This window comes from Palaemon carinicauda, chromosome 22 (genome assembly GCF_036898095.1).
Source record: "Palaemon carinicauda isolate YSFRI2023 chromosome 22, ASM3689809v2, whole genome shotgun sequence".
Lineage (NCBI taxonomy): Eukaryota > Metazoa > Arthropoda > Malacostraca > Decapoda > Palaemonidae > Palaemon > Palaemon carinicauda.
This window is the reverse complement of record NC_090746.1, coordinates 66,551,640-66,567,149: the sequence shown is the minus strand read 5'-3', so window position 1 is coordinate 66,567,149 and position 15,510 is coordinate 66,551,640.

Sequence of the window (15,510 nt, the reverse complement as noted above, 5' to 3'; positions counted from 1 at the left end):
GGCGGGAAATTGGCAGGCATCCTTTGGCAGTGGTCAATAGATGGCTTTAGAGCAGCAAAATGTCGTCTGGGAAAACTAGTCACTCTCAAAATAGGTTCTTTAAAAAAAAACGCTTGAAAAAGATTTATTATCAAATATTTACCAAATATAATATACACATTTAAAAAATAGTGACATTTTTGAGTAATTGATCGGTTTTTAATTTAGCGTATATTTTGAATACAGTATATACCAAATGTACGCTGACGTCAGGACCTTCTCTATGGTTGACTATGTTGACGAGGTCGGTTCCAGGTTGTTTAGTACCTCCTCAACCAACCCTTTCCCCTCCCCCCCTTGCGCAACATATCTGGCTATTTTTTGCTTTCCCAGTATTTAAACAACCTAATTACTGTACAAAAAGAGGAGAACTGCAGTAATGCACAACTTTGGAGTAAATGGAGAGCATGCTCTTGTAAACAAATACCATAATTTAAATTGCCTAATTACCCTGGGCCTTTAGATTTTCCAAATCTTTCCTTCACTATTCCACTGCCTTTTCAATGGAAGAGTCAACAATATGAGTGCCAGGAGAGGTTCATAGAAGTAAAAGATTTTAATATAACTTACTTATATATTCATCTGGCCTTCATATCCATGCCCCCTCGACCTCCCCACCACTGAATAGTGGTGTAAAGAGCTGGTTGAACTAAATTTAGACTTTGAGACTGAAAGACAATCAGTATGGTTACCCCCGCAGAAATATTTCTATATGATTTCATTACTACACTTGAGGGGAAGGAGTTATTTTAAGAATAGTAAACAGGAAATTTTTTGCTTGTTTTAGGGACAAGCCATATGAATACTGGTTGAGCATAAAAATAAGTCATTTTATTATGAAAATTATTATTCCTATCATATTTGAAAGCAACTTGTTACAATGATACAATTGTAACAATGTTTACATTGATAAACTATTTTTGTATAATAATCATGCTTAATTGTATGCTTTGAGAAATAAAAATGAATGAAAACACTTTTGTTTGATTATGCAATAAAACAAGATACAAGGAAAAATCAAAAGATAATAGAAAGAACTTTTTTTATAAACAAAAACAATTTTAATGATAAAATTTATTATTTTTATACTAACCTGATGTTCATATTGCTTCTTCTCGAAGCTGTGTCAACATTTATCTAAAATGAAAATTTTCCTGTTCTCTGACTCCTGCAAAATGCCAAACCCACCTCTGGGAACCACCGCGCCATCTAGCAGTTGATGGCCAATAACTAGTCAGTGACACAAACATTGACCTCTTTTTCAGTTCTCAAGGTCACAAACCCGATCATTAGTCTCTTGACATCACTGATCAGTGGGAATTAGGAAGGTATGTACTGTACATGAACAACGGGCAAGTATGAAAATAACAAATATTCTCATTCAAATTCTTTGTTTTTATGACACTCCCCTGAAGGTCATATTGCTGATTCACACATTGTGATGGAGTTGGGATGGTGAAGGAAAGTGATGGGAAAATAACAATCTAGATTACAGTACTAGATTTAACCACCATTCTAGATAAGTTTTAAAGGTTACCCATCCTAGCTCCAGTAAACTCTAAATCACTTGAATTCGTCACTGAGCCATTGTCGACCCTGATGAAAAAAAATATTGACGAAATACATCACCATTTCAAGTCTTGTGGAAAACTTTTCATTCCACTATAAAGTTAAGTTTTCATGCTTTATGACATCTGTAAATATGTTTCCCTTGACACATTTTTTTATACAGTAGGTAATTTTACTTGTTATCATATGTACTAATAGCTGATTTGGGGGTGGGGGGAAATCACAACTCCACCTTTTTTTTAAGAAAAAAAATGTTTGACTAACTAAAGGGTTTTCAAGGAAAATAGTTTGACTGTTAAACTAGGGGCTTTCGAGAAAAACTGTTTAACTGTTAAATGTGGTGTACAGTGAACCCTCGCTACTTCGCGGTTCGACCATCGCGGATTCACCACTTCGCGGATTTTTTTCATAACCCATGTATATACATATATCGCGGATTTTCCGGAAATATCAAAAATACCGCGATGTGACCGATGGTGCGAGATTGGAGAAAGTAAGGAAAATTGAATCATGATTGATTTTCAATATAAATGAAACTTTGAGGAGCAACAAAGATATCATTTGTTAGAGAGATAGAGAGAGGTAAGGAATGGGAGGTAGTGAAAAGTAGCCCACAGAGAGAGAGAGAGAGAGAGGTAGAGGTAGAGAGAGAGAGAGAGAGATAGGTAGAGAGAGAGAGAGAGAAGTAGAGAGAGAGAGAGAGAGATAGAGGGGGGTTTAAATGTAATAAACAAAAAAATTTGATAGGTTACAACACATTGGTGCTTATGTAATATCAACTGTATACTGTAGACGGTTTGAATAAGTTAAGAAATGGTATAAACGATACTTTGTTAGTGTATTCGTACACACTCAAGAGCGGCAGCTAGATGACAGCTGATCTAATCACAGCCAAAAGTAAAAAAAAAAGAAGTCAACAATACTCGATTTTTAAAACACCCAAAATTTAAAAACAAAAGAACACGCTTTCTTAATGTGCAATTAACTATTTAAAGGGTGGCAATTTTCTAGAATAAAATGATATTTCCCAAAAAATAGTGGTTTGCTGATGAAATCGGATGCCGTATTTTTAGCTATGATTGAAATGGATGTAGACTCGGCCTAATTTTTTCGTTTTGTATTTAATTGACACTAAGAAAACTAATTTTAGTTTCTTCATCTAAATGTGAGTATTGTATAACACGAAGAGAGAGGGAGAGAGAATGAATCAGCTGTTGTAATCAAATGGCGTGTTTTTGTTTCGTGAGAATTTCATCGCCACGACTATAACAACAACATACTGTACTGAACTTTACAGTATTTTACAGTTTTCAATATTAAACTTACCCGATAATCATGTAGCTGTCAACTCCGTTGCCCGACAGAATTCTACGGAAGGGATACGCCAGCGATCGCTATACAAGAGGGGGGTGTACTCATAAGCGCCACCTGTGGCCAGGTACTGCAGTACTTCTTGTTGACACCACTTCAATTTTTCCTCTGTCGTGCTTCCGGCAAGACGTTCATGGATACGCTTATAATTTTGGAGTCTTGTTCACGGTTTTTGGTGAAGTATTGCTCTAAGATTTCAGCTTTCGCTATTCAGGAAGTTCTATTATTAGCTTAGCTAGCTTTTGGAATTAATTTGATTAATTATGGTGACGAAGAGAGTATGAACTCTCTTTCACCTTTAAATGGCCGACCCTTCCCTTAGACGGAAGTGTTGGTGTCTAAGAGAGTATAGACTCTCTTTCTTAATTTTGCTTAACAAAAGTTATAGATTTATTTTATATCTCTCCGCCTTTTATAGGCCTCTTCGATTAACTTCCTTTTATTATAAAATTATTAAAATTAATTTTTATATTTGTTTATATTCGACCTTTCCTAATAGTAGGCGGTCTTTTCTTGTACCGAAGTTAATTAACATTGAGCCCGTCATTTCGGTTTTACCTGTTAACATATTATGCTATTTTAATGTTTTTGAAAGAATTTCTTTGATAGTCTCGTACTGTTTTCAAAGTTGAACTAACGTTTTGTTTTGTCTCTGCAGTTGTTGACGTTTCAGAACGTTCAACTTGCGCTCTATCGTTACGATAGAGAGAGAATTTTCACGGTGTCACGTTGCAGTAAGAGTAACCGTGTCTAGCGTTTTGTTCATTCTTTCTTAACTTAATGGTTTTAATTCTATAAAGGAACTTTTCATTTTGGGAAATATTTTCCTTTAACATTAATATGTTTTAACGATATATATGATTGGGCTCTTCTCTCAGGTTCTAAGTCAAGAGAGAGAGAGAGAGAGAGAGAGATAGAGACGGAGGGAGAAAGAGGAGGATAAACGTTTCGTTCAAGCGAGTAACGTTGTTATCGTTTTTGCTCTTCTCCCTAGTCTCTTTAGGGGAAGAAGGTAAACGTTTCTAGAGTTTTTCTTGTTCTCAAGCTTTATGCGGTGAGAGATTTCAAACGTAGTTTATTTGATCTAGTGTTTAGTCTCTTTCCAGCCACTGAATTATTTATCTTTCATTAGATTTTTCTGTTACATTGTAATTCTGTTTTCGCAATTACTAACTTTTGAGAAAGGATAGAATTGCGTGTTTCAGGTACAAACCACTTAAAGTTTCGAGTTCAGTGAAATAAGTGCAAACAGAAAATCAAAAGTGATAAGTGATTAGCGCAAAGTGTGTCAGTGTTGTGCGTGAGGGTACTTCTGTGCGTGCCAGTCGTCCTCCCAGTCCGGGACCTCTTGCAAGCTCCCAAGCCCAGGGGAGAAGCAATGTCGAAGGGCAAAAGGGTTCGGCAGGCCTTGATCGGCGCACAGAAGTATCCTCGGTGGTTGCGGGCGTGTCTTAAGAGACCGTCACTCCCACCCGCAGACGATTGAGCCCTTATTTTGCTCGTCTGCAGAAGAAATTTCGGGGAGAAAACGCTGGTCTCAGGTCTCAAGACCTCTTAAACGTAAAGTCCAGACCTATGCCAGACGTACGAAGTTAGAGTTCAACAACCCGGATGCAGTCATTGGGTTAGCTCTGACTCTCCTCAGTCATCAGGTGACTGCACACCTCCTAAGAGAGGTAAGGCTATGCCACAACAGACCTTATCGTCTGTTGATCCCAAGACGACTTTGCTGCAGTCCATGCAGTCGCAGCTTGGGGTCTTAATGCGTGAGTTTCAGGCTGAGAAGGTTACACCTCCTCCTGCGAACGCGCCGCCTCTCCGCAGTCCAGTCTGCCAGGCGTACGAAGTTGAGGTTCCTCAGGCTACCTTACCGCGTTCTGAGTTGCCAGTTACCAGCGGTGTGCAGCAACCTCCGCCTCCTCCTGCGAGAGCTCCGCCTCACCGCAGTCCAGTCTGCCAGGCGTACGAAGTTGAGGTTCCTCAGGCTACCTTACCGCGTTCTGAGTTGCCAGTTACCAGCGTTGTGCAGCAACCTTAACCTTCCTTAAGGCAACCTCAGCAATGGGAGCAGGAGTCTTATGCCTTACTTCCTCCGCTTCCGCTTGCGGTTCCACCAGCGAGGCAACAATCTCTTGAGGTACGACAACCTCTTCCATCAATGAGGCAGCCACCTCAGCACTCGCTGCAGCGACCTAAACCCTCCTCAAGGCAAGAGTCTCAACTCCTTAGGCTAGCACCTCAGGAACCTTAACTCGTTCCTCAGGAACCTGCTACTGCGCATCCGCAACCCTTACAGCAAGCGCAACTCTTGAGACAGCAACCTCATGCTATGAGTCAGCCACCTCAACGCATGCATCTGCCTTTTTTTCCTCAACTTGAGCTTCTTCCCATTCAACTTGGGAATAACAAATGACAATAATAACACCTCATTACTTTCATAACTTGCATTTGTAATCATATACATGTATGCCTACACAAACATTATGATAATGGAGGTTATTTGTATTACTTATATAAAAATATATATGTATTCCTTGCAATATATTTTTAACAAATCGCAAAATATGGCGAAAATATCTTCTAAACAAATGAATCATGAGTTATGAATGTAAGGTAATATTATGTTGATATTAAACCCCATGCAAGCATGCATGAAGTAATGCAGTGTTGCCAACAGGGCGAGTTTCCCTTTCCTGAGGTGAAGTAGATTATAGTACATTTAGTGTAGCTTAATTCTACGATTATCATGCCGGCTATCAAATTCATCAACAAAACAGTCTAAATCAATTCCCTCGGCACGTGCACTTTCAATGGACGGTAATGCGATATTACTCACTCTAGCACTGGTCATGGAATTTCTGAGAAATGTTACACGCCATGCAACACGCTCTGCTTACCTTACAGCATGCTCTACATACAGCATGCTCTGCATTCAGCATGCTCTGCATATAGCATGCTCTGCATACAACATGCTCTGCATACCTTACCGCATGCTTCTCAGTCACACATCTTTGGTTGTGGCCAACTCACTAGACTGTCAAGCAGTTTCATAACGTTGCCTTCTAGTCTGCTGCTTTTGCACCAGTGAAACCCTCACTGAGAGAACTTAGCTTTTCTCGGATATGGTCCCTGTAGATGAGAAAGTGCTTTTCCCCCTCCTTCTGATATTCCCTTGAGGACTCTGTCATTTGGAGAGGAGCCTTTAGCTGCGTAGCCTCCTATGGACTTTTATTTAAGCATAACATGCTCCCAGGGAAGGTAATGGTTCCACTTCAGTCGCTAACCCCGTCTGTTACCACACCTGCTCCCATAGACCTTGAGCTGTGTTGCAAGACATGCAGTCCAAGCTTAGTCCTTGTTAGAGGATTTTTTTGTTTACGGAGTCAGTGTGTCACTGGGAAGACGTTCAACAACCAGCAGAAGTGACTTGTTGTGACGCAGTGCGGCAACCTCAGCAACCCGATAAGGAGTTGTCTGTACGACCCAGACAGTCTAGACAGCTTCGGGTTGTCACTGTACTTCCTCGCTTCCCCATGGTTGACAGTTCACAGACTGTGCAGCAGTACCATGATCTTGTGTCCGGCTCCGTCAGACGACTGGCTTTTAAGAGCTCCCACAAGTCGTCGCTGTCTGGAGATTCTCAGATGGACTATGGATCTGACCAAGGAACTGGGCCTCCTGGTCAATTTTGAGGAGTCTCAGCTCGTCCCATCCCAGACCATTGTCTCCCTGGGTATGGATCTTCAGAGTCGAGCTTTTCGGGCTTTTCCGTCGGCCCCAAGGATATTCCAAGCCCTAGAATGCATCCAGAGCATGCTGAGAAGGAACCGATGCTCAGTCAGGTAGTGGATGAGTCTAACAGGGACACTTTCATCGCTGGCCCTGTTCATCGTGTTAGGGAGACTCCACCTCCCCCCCTTCAGTATCATCTAGCTGCTCACTGGATAAAGGACATGACGCTAGAGACGGTCTCAGTTCCTGTTTCCGAAGAGAGGAGGTCTTCTCTCGCGTGGTGTAAGAACAGCTTTCTTCTCAAGGAAGTCTATCTTTGGCTGTTCAGAAACCCGACCGCCTTCTCCTCTCGGACGCATCAGACACGGGCTGGGGTGCGACTTTGGACGGACAGGAATGCTCGGGAACATGGAATCAGGAACAAAGGACACTTCACATCAATTGCAAGGAGTTGTTGGCGGTTCTTCTGGCCTTGATAAACTTCAAGTCCCTCCAGCTTAACAAAGTGGTGGAGGTGGACTCTGACAACACCACAGCCCTGGCTTACATCTTCAAGCAGGGAGGGACTCTTTCGTGAAGTTGTTCTAGATCGCAAGGGACCTCCTCATCTGGTCTAAAGATCGAAAGCTCACGCTGGTAACGAGGTTCATTCAGGGCGGTATGAATGTCATGGCAGATCACCTCAGCCGGAAGGGTCAGGTCATCCCCACAGAGTGGACCCTTCACAAGAATGTTTGCAGCAGACTTTGGGCCCTGTGGGGTCTGCCAACCATAGATCTGTTCGCTACCTCGATAACCTAGAGACTCCTGTTGTATTGTTCTCCGATTCCAGACCCAGCAGCAGTTCACGTGGATGCTTTTCTGCTGGATTGGTTCCATCTCGACCTGTATGCATTCCCGCCGTTCAAGATTGTCAACAGGGTACTTCAGAAGTTCTCCTCTCGCAAAGGGACACGGCTGACGTTGGTTGGCTCCGCTCTGGCCCGCGAGAGAATGGTTCTTAGAGGTACTGCAATGGCTGGTCGACATTCCCAGGACTCTTCCTCTAGGAGTGAACCTTCTACGTCTACCTCACGTAAAGAAGGTACACCCAAACCTCCACGCTCTTCGTCTGACTGCCTTCAGACTTTCGAAAGACTCTCAAGAGCTAGGGGCTTTTCGAAGGAGGCAGCCAGAGCGATTGCCAAAGCAAGGAGAACATCCACTCTCAGAATCTATCAGTCTCAAGGGGAAGTCTTCCGTAGCTGGTACAAGACCAATGCAGTTTCCTCAACCAGTACCATTGTAACCCAGATTGCTGACTTCCTGTTATATCTAAGGAAAGTAAGATCCCTTTCAGCTCCTACGATCAAGGGTTACAGAAGTATGTTGGCAGCGGTTTTCCGCCACAGAGGCTTGGATCTTTCCACCAACAAAGATCTACAGGACCTCCCTAGGTCTTTTGAGACCTCAAAGGAACGTCGGTTGTCCACTCCAGGCTGGAATCTAGACGTGGTCCTAAGGTTCCTTATGTCATCAAGATTTGAACCTCTCCAATCAGCCTCTTTTTAGGACCTCACATTAAAAACTCTTTTCCTCGTGTGCTTGACAACAGCTAAAAGAGTAAGTGAGATCCACACCTTCAGCAGGATCATTGTTTTCACATCTGAAACGGCTACATGTTCCTTGCAGCTCGGTTTTTGCTAAACGAGCTTCCTTCACGTCCTTGGCCTAAGTCGTTCGAGATCCCAAGCCTGTCCAACTTGGTGGGGAATGAACTGGAGAGAGTACTTTGCCCAGTTAGAGCTCTTAGGTACTATCTAAAAAGGTCTTAACCTTTACGAGGACAATCAGAAGCCTTATGGTGTGCTATCAAGAAACCTTCTTTTCCAAGTTCTAAGAACTCAGTTTCTTACTATTCAGGCTTCTGATTAGGGAAGCACATTCTCATCTGAAGGAAGAAGACCTTGCTTTGCTGAAGGTAAGGACACATGAAGTGAGAGCTGTGGCTACTTCAGTGGCCTTCAAACAGAGCCATTCTCTGCAGAGTGTTATGGATGCAACCTATTGGAGAAGCAAGTCAGTGTTCGCATCATTCTATCTCAAAGATGTCCAGTCTCTTTACGAGTACTGCTACACCCTGGGACCATTCGTAGCAACGAATGCAGTAGTAGGCGAGGGCTCAGCCACTACATTCCCATAATCCCATAACCTTTTAACCTTTCTCTTGAATACTTTTTATGGGTTGTACGGTCGGCTAAGAAGCCTTCCACATCCTTGTTGATTTGGCGGGTGGTCAATTCTTTCTTGAGAAGCGCCGAGGTTAAAGGTTGTGATGAGGTCCTTTAGTATGGGTTGCAGCCCTTGATACTTCAGCACCTTAGAGTTGTTCAGCCTCCTAAGAGGAACGCTGCGCTCAGTAAGGAAGACGAACTTATTTAAGGCAGAGTAATGGCTCAAGTCGACTTCCTTACCAGGTACTTGTAATTTCATTGTTATTTTGAATAACTGATAATATGAAATACGGGATACTTAGCTTCTTGATATACATGTACACTGGTTTTCACCCACCTCCCTGGGTGTGAATCAGCTACATGATTATCGGGTAAGTTTAATATTGAAAAATGTTATTTTCATTAGTAAAATAAATTTTTGAATATACTTACCCGATAATCATGATTTAATTGACCCACCCTTCCTCCCCTTAGAACCAGTGGACCGAGGAAAAATTGAAGTGGTGTCAACAAGAAGTACTGCAGTACCTGGCCACAGGTGGCGCTTATGAGTACACCCCCCTCTTGTATAGCGATCGCTGGCGTATCCCTTCCGTAGAATTCTGTCGGGCAACGGAGTTGAAAGCTACATGATTATCGGGTAAGTATATTCAAAAATTTATTTTACTAATGAAAATAACATACTACTGTAATATGATAAAGTAAAATATTTGTAATCTATTTTATATGAAATGGGGCTATTTTTTTTTTGTTTAAAATGTTATTTTCATTAGTAAAATAAATTTTTGAATATACTTACCCGGTGATCATGTAGCTGCAGCTCTGCTGCCCGACAGAAAAAACCTACGGGCGGGATACGCCAGCGATCGCTATACAGGTGGGGGTGTACAACAACAGCGCCATCTGTCGAGTAGGTACTCAAGTACTTCTTGTCAACAAAGAACCAATTTTCTCCTCGGTCCACTGGGTCTCTATGGGGAGGAAGGGTGGGTCCTTTAATTCATGATCACCGGGTAAGTATATTCAAAAATTTATTTTACTAATGAAAATAACATTTTTCAATATTAATCTTACCCGGTGATCATGTAGCTGATTCACACCCAGGGGGGTGGGTGGAGACCAGCATACATGTTAACATTAGAAGCTAAGTATCCCGTATTTCATTTTAGTAGTTATTCAAAATAACAAACATAAAATTAATAAGTACCTGGTAAGGAAGTCGACTTGAACCATTACTCTGCCTTTTTAAGTACGTCTTCCTTACTGAGCCTCGCGATCCTCTTAGGATGCTGAGCGACTCCTAGGTGCTGAAGTATGAAGGGCTGCAACCCATACTAAAGGACCTCATCACAACCTCTAATCTAGGCGCTTCTCAAGAAAGAATTTGACCACCCGCCAAATCAACCAGGATGCGAAAGGCTTCTTAGCCTTCCGTACAACCCAAAAACAACAATAAAAAGCATTTCAAGAGAAAGATTAAAAAAGGTTATGGGATTATGGGAATGTAGTGGTTGAGCCCTCACCTACTACTGCACTCGCTGCTACGAATGGTCCCAGGGTGTAGCAGTTCTCGTAAAGAGACTGGACATCTTTAAGGTAAAATGATGCGAACACTGACTTGCTTCTCCAATAGGTTGCATCCATTACACTCTGCAGAGATCTGTTTTGTTTGAAGGCCACTGAAGTAGCGACAGCTCTAACTTCATGTGTCCTTACCTTCAGCAAAGCATGGTCCTCCTCATTCAGATGAGAATGGGCTTCTCTAATCAAAAGTCTGATGTAATAAGAAACTGCGTTCTTCGACATCGGTAAAGCAGGTTTCTTAATAGAACACCATAAAGCTTCTGATTGTCCTCGTAATGGCTTCGTACGTCTTAAATAGTACTTAAGAGCTCTTACTGGGCAAAGTACTCTCTTGTTCGTTTCCAACCAAACTGGACAGACTTGGAATCTCGAACGATTTGGGCCAAGGACGAGAAGGGAGTTCGTTTTTAGCTAAAAAACCAAGCTGTAAGGAACATGTAGCCGTTTCAGATGTAAATCCTATGTTCCTGCTGAAGGCGTGTATCTCACTGACTCTTTTAGATGTTGCTAAGCAAACGAGGAAAAGAGTCTTCAAAGTGAGATCTTTAAAAGAGGCTGATTGAAGCGGTTCGAACCTTGCTGACATCAGGAACCTTAAAACCACGTCTAAGTTCCAACCTGGTGTGGCTAACCGACGCTCCTTTGAGGTCTCAAAAGACTTAAGGAGGTCCTGTAGATCTTTGTTGTTGGAAAGATCTAAGCCTCTGTGGCGGAAGACTGCTGCTAACATGCTTCTGTAACCTTTGATCGTAGGAGCTGAAAGGGATCTTACCTTCCTTAGGTGTAAAAGGAAGTCAGCTATCTGCGTTACAGAGGTACTGGTTGAGGATACTGAATTCGCCTTGCACCAGCTTCGGAAGACTTCCCATTTTGACTGGTAGACCATGAGAGTGGATGTCCTCCTTGCTCTGGCAATCGCTCTGGCTGCCTCCTTCGAAAAGCCTCTAGCTCTTGAGAGTCTTTCGATAGTCTGAAGGCAGTCAGACGAAGAGCGTGGAGGCTTGGGTGTACCTTCTTTACATGCGGCTGACGCAGAAGGTCCACTCTTAGAGGAAGAGTCCTGGGAACGTCTACTAGCCATTGCAGTACCTCGGTGAACCATTCTCTCGCGGGCCAGAGGGGAGCAACCAACGTCAACCTTGTCCCTTCGTGAGAGGCGAACTTCTGCAGTACCTTGTTGACAATCTTGAACGGGGGGAACGCATAAAGGTCTAGATGGGACCAATCCAGAAGAAAGTCATCTATGTGAACTGCTGCTGGGTCCGGAATCGGTGAGCAATAATTTGGGAGCCTCTTGGTCATCGAGGTAGCGAACAGATCTATGGTGGGCTGACCCCACAGGGTCCATAGTCTGTTGCAAACATTCTTGTGAAGGGTCCATTCTGTAGGGATGATCTGACCCTTCCAGCTGAGGCGGTCTGCCATGACATTCATGTCGCCTTGAATGAACCTCGTTACAAGCGATATGTTTCGATCTCTTGACCAGGTGAGGAGGTCCCTTGCGATCTCGAACAACGTCAGCGAATGAGTCCCTCCTTGCTTGGAGATGTACGCCAAGGCTGTAGTGTTGTCGGAGTTCACCTCCACCACCTTGCCTAGAAGGAGGGACTTGAAGCTTCTCAAGGCCAGATGAACTGCCAGTAGCTCCTTGCAGTTGATGTGTAGTGCTCTTTGATCCGGATTCCACGTGCCCGAGCATTCCCGACCGTCCAGTGTCGCACCCCAGCCCGTGTCCGATGCGTCCGAGAAGAGAAGGTGGTCGGGGGTCTGAACAGCCAGTGGTAGACCTTCCCTGAGAAGAATGTTGTTCTTCCACCAAGTCAGTGCAGACTTCATCTTCTCGGAGATAGGAACTGAGACCGCTTCTAGCGTCATGTCCTTTCTCCAGTGAGCAGCTAGGTGATACTGAAGGGGTCGGAGGTGGAGTCTCCTTAACGCGATGAACTGGTCCAGCGATGAAAGGGTCCCTATCAGACTCATCCACTGTCTGACTGAACATCGGTTCCTCTTCAGCATGCTCTGGATGCATTCTTGGGCTTGACTGATTCTGGGGGCCGACGGAAAAGCCCGAAAAGCTTGACTCTGAATCTCCATACCTAGATAGACTATAGTTTGGGATGGGACGAGTTGGGACTTTTCTATATTGACCAGGAGACCCAATTCCTTGGTCAGATCCAGAGTCCATTTGAGATTCTCCAGACAGCGACGACTTGACGCAGCTCTTAAAAGCCAGTCGTCCAAATAGAGGGAGGCTCTGATGTCTGCTAAATGCAGGAATTTGGCAATATTCCTCATCAGTTTGGTAAACACTAGAGGTGCCGTGCTTAGGCCAAAGCACAGGGCTTGGAACTGGTAAACCACCTTCCCAAAGACGAACCTTAGGAAAGGTTGGGAATCTGGGTGGATGGGGACGTGAAAGTACGCGTCCTTTAGGTCTAACGAGACCATCCAGTCTTCCTTCCTGACCGATGCTAGCACCGACTTCGTCGTCTCCATGGTGAACGTCTGCTTGGTGACAAAGACATTTAGAGCACTGACGTCTAGCACCGGTCTCCACCCTCCTGTCTTCTTCGCTACTAAGAAGAGACGGTTGTAGAAGCCCGGGGATTGATGGTCCCGGACTATGACTACCGCTCCCTTTTGTAGCAAGAGAGACACCTCTTGCTGTAAAGCTAGCCTCTTGTCCTCCTCTCTGTACCTGGGAGAGAGGTCGATGGGAGTTGTTGCTAGAGGGGGCTTGCGCAAGAATGGAATCCTGTACCCCTCTCTGAGTAACTTCACAGACTGTGCGTCTGCATCCCTGTTCTCCCAGGCCTGCCAGTAGTTCTTGAGCCTGGCTCCCACTGCTGTCTGGAGAAGATGGCAGTCAGACTCTGCCTCTTGATGACTTGGAACCCTTCTTCTTGTTGCCACGTTGACTATCGGCACGGGTACCTCCTCTGCTGGAGGTTCTGCCACGAAAGGGCGGAATGAACCTCGACGCTGGTGTGTCCATCCTAGGTCTAGGCACGGAAGGTAAAGCTGTGACTTTACGTGCGGATGACGCCACCAGGTCATGGGTGTCTTTCTGGATCAACGAGGCGGCAATCCCCTTGATCAGCTCTTCAGGAAAGAGACACTTGGATAGCGGAGCAAACATCAGCTCTGACTTCTGACATGGTGTGACTCCCGCCGACAAGAAGGAGCAAAGGTGATCTCGCTTCTTAAGAACTCCAGACACAAAAGAAGCCGCAAGCTCGCCAGACCCATCCCGAATGGCTTTGTCCATGCAGGACATGATGAGCAAGGCAGAGTCCTTATCCGAAGGGGAGGTCTTTCTGCTCAACGCTCCCAAACACCAGTCCAGGAAGTTAAAGATCTCAAACGCACGGAAAACTCCCTTCAAAAGATGGTCCATGTCCGAAGAAGTCCAGCAAATCTTGGACCGTCTCATAGCCAGTCTGCGGGGAGAGTCTACCAGACTTGAGAAGTCGCCCTGGGCAGAGGCAGGAACTCCCAAGCCTAGAACCTCTCCTGTGGCATACCATACGCTAGATCTGGAAGCAAGCTTGGTCGGGGGAAACAAGAAGGTTGTCTTCCCAAGTTGCTTCTTGGCCTGCAGCCACTCTCCCAGTACCCTTAAAGCTCTCTTGGACGAGCGAGCGAGTATGAGTTTCGTAAAGGCAGGAGCTGCTGACTGCATGCCTAAAGCGAACTCAGAGGGAGGTGAGCGTGGAGCTGCAGACACAAACTGGTCCGGATACAACTCCTTAAACAGGGCAAGGACTTTCCTAAAGTCTAAGGAGGGAGGCGTAGTCTTGGGTTCATCTATGTCGGAGTGTTGATCATCCAAATGCGCAGCTTCGTCGTCATCAGAGATTCCTCCATCCGAATGCTGAGGAGGAAGCGGCAAAGGAGGAGAAGAAAGCTGAACGGCTGAATCCGGCAGCACGGGTGCATGCGTAGCTGCACTGGATCCAACAACATGCCGCTGCTGGTCAGTCTGAGAGCTGGCAACAACCAAAGCGGAGTGGTGGTGCTTGGTGGGGACTGCCGTGGGTTGCGGAGACTGCCGCATCGCGTCAAAACACGGCAGCTTGACTGCACCTTCCCACTACTGATGCGGTAGCTCACGCATGTCAACGGAGGGTGCCGCATCAACATGCGTCTGGCAGGGTCGACTGCGCATCGGTGGTGGAGCTCTCACAGCCGGAGTGTGGGAGCAGGCAGCCGCAGTGTCAGCTGAGCGCACAACCGTGGCAGGTTGTAGGTTAACGGGTGCAGCGTCAACCTTCTCAGCACGATACTCCTGCATGAAGGAAGCTAGCTGAGTCTGCATAGACTGCAGCAAAGACCACTTAGGGTCTACAGCAGTTGGTGCGGCAACAGACGGAGTGATTGCCTGCTGCGGAACCACTCTACCTCTCTTGGGAGGTGTGCAGTCTTCGGAAGACTGCGGCGAGTCCGAACTGACCCAGTGGCTACACCTGGGCCGTTGGACTCGCTCGGAAGGGACCTTGCGCTTGAGAGGTCGTGAGACCTTGGTCCAGCGTTTCTGACGAGAAACTTCTTCCGCAGACGAGGAATGAATGGGCTCACTCGTCTGTTTGTGGGTGGGACGATCTCTGCAAGATACGTCCTCAACCACTGAGGGTACGTCTGTACGCTGATCAAGGCCTGTCGAACCCTTTGGTTGTACGACATTGCTTCTCCCCTGGGCTTGGGAGCTTGCAAGAGGTCCCGGACTGGGAGGACGACAGGCACGAACAGACGCACCCTCATGCGTAACACTGACACTTTTCACTGCACTTGCACTCACTACACTTCCCACTGCACTTTTCTCCTTCAACTCCCTGACGTCAGCCAGGAGTTGATTGCGGTCATTCGCTAATGACTCAACTCTGTCACCAAGAGCCTGAATGGCACGCATCATATCCGCCATCGAAGGTTGATGAGAGCTAGTAGGAGGGTCGGGTGTAACCACTACAGGGGAAGGAATAGGTTGTGGGGCATGGGGAGAGGA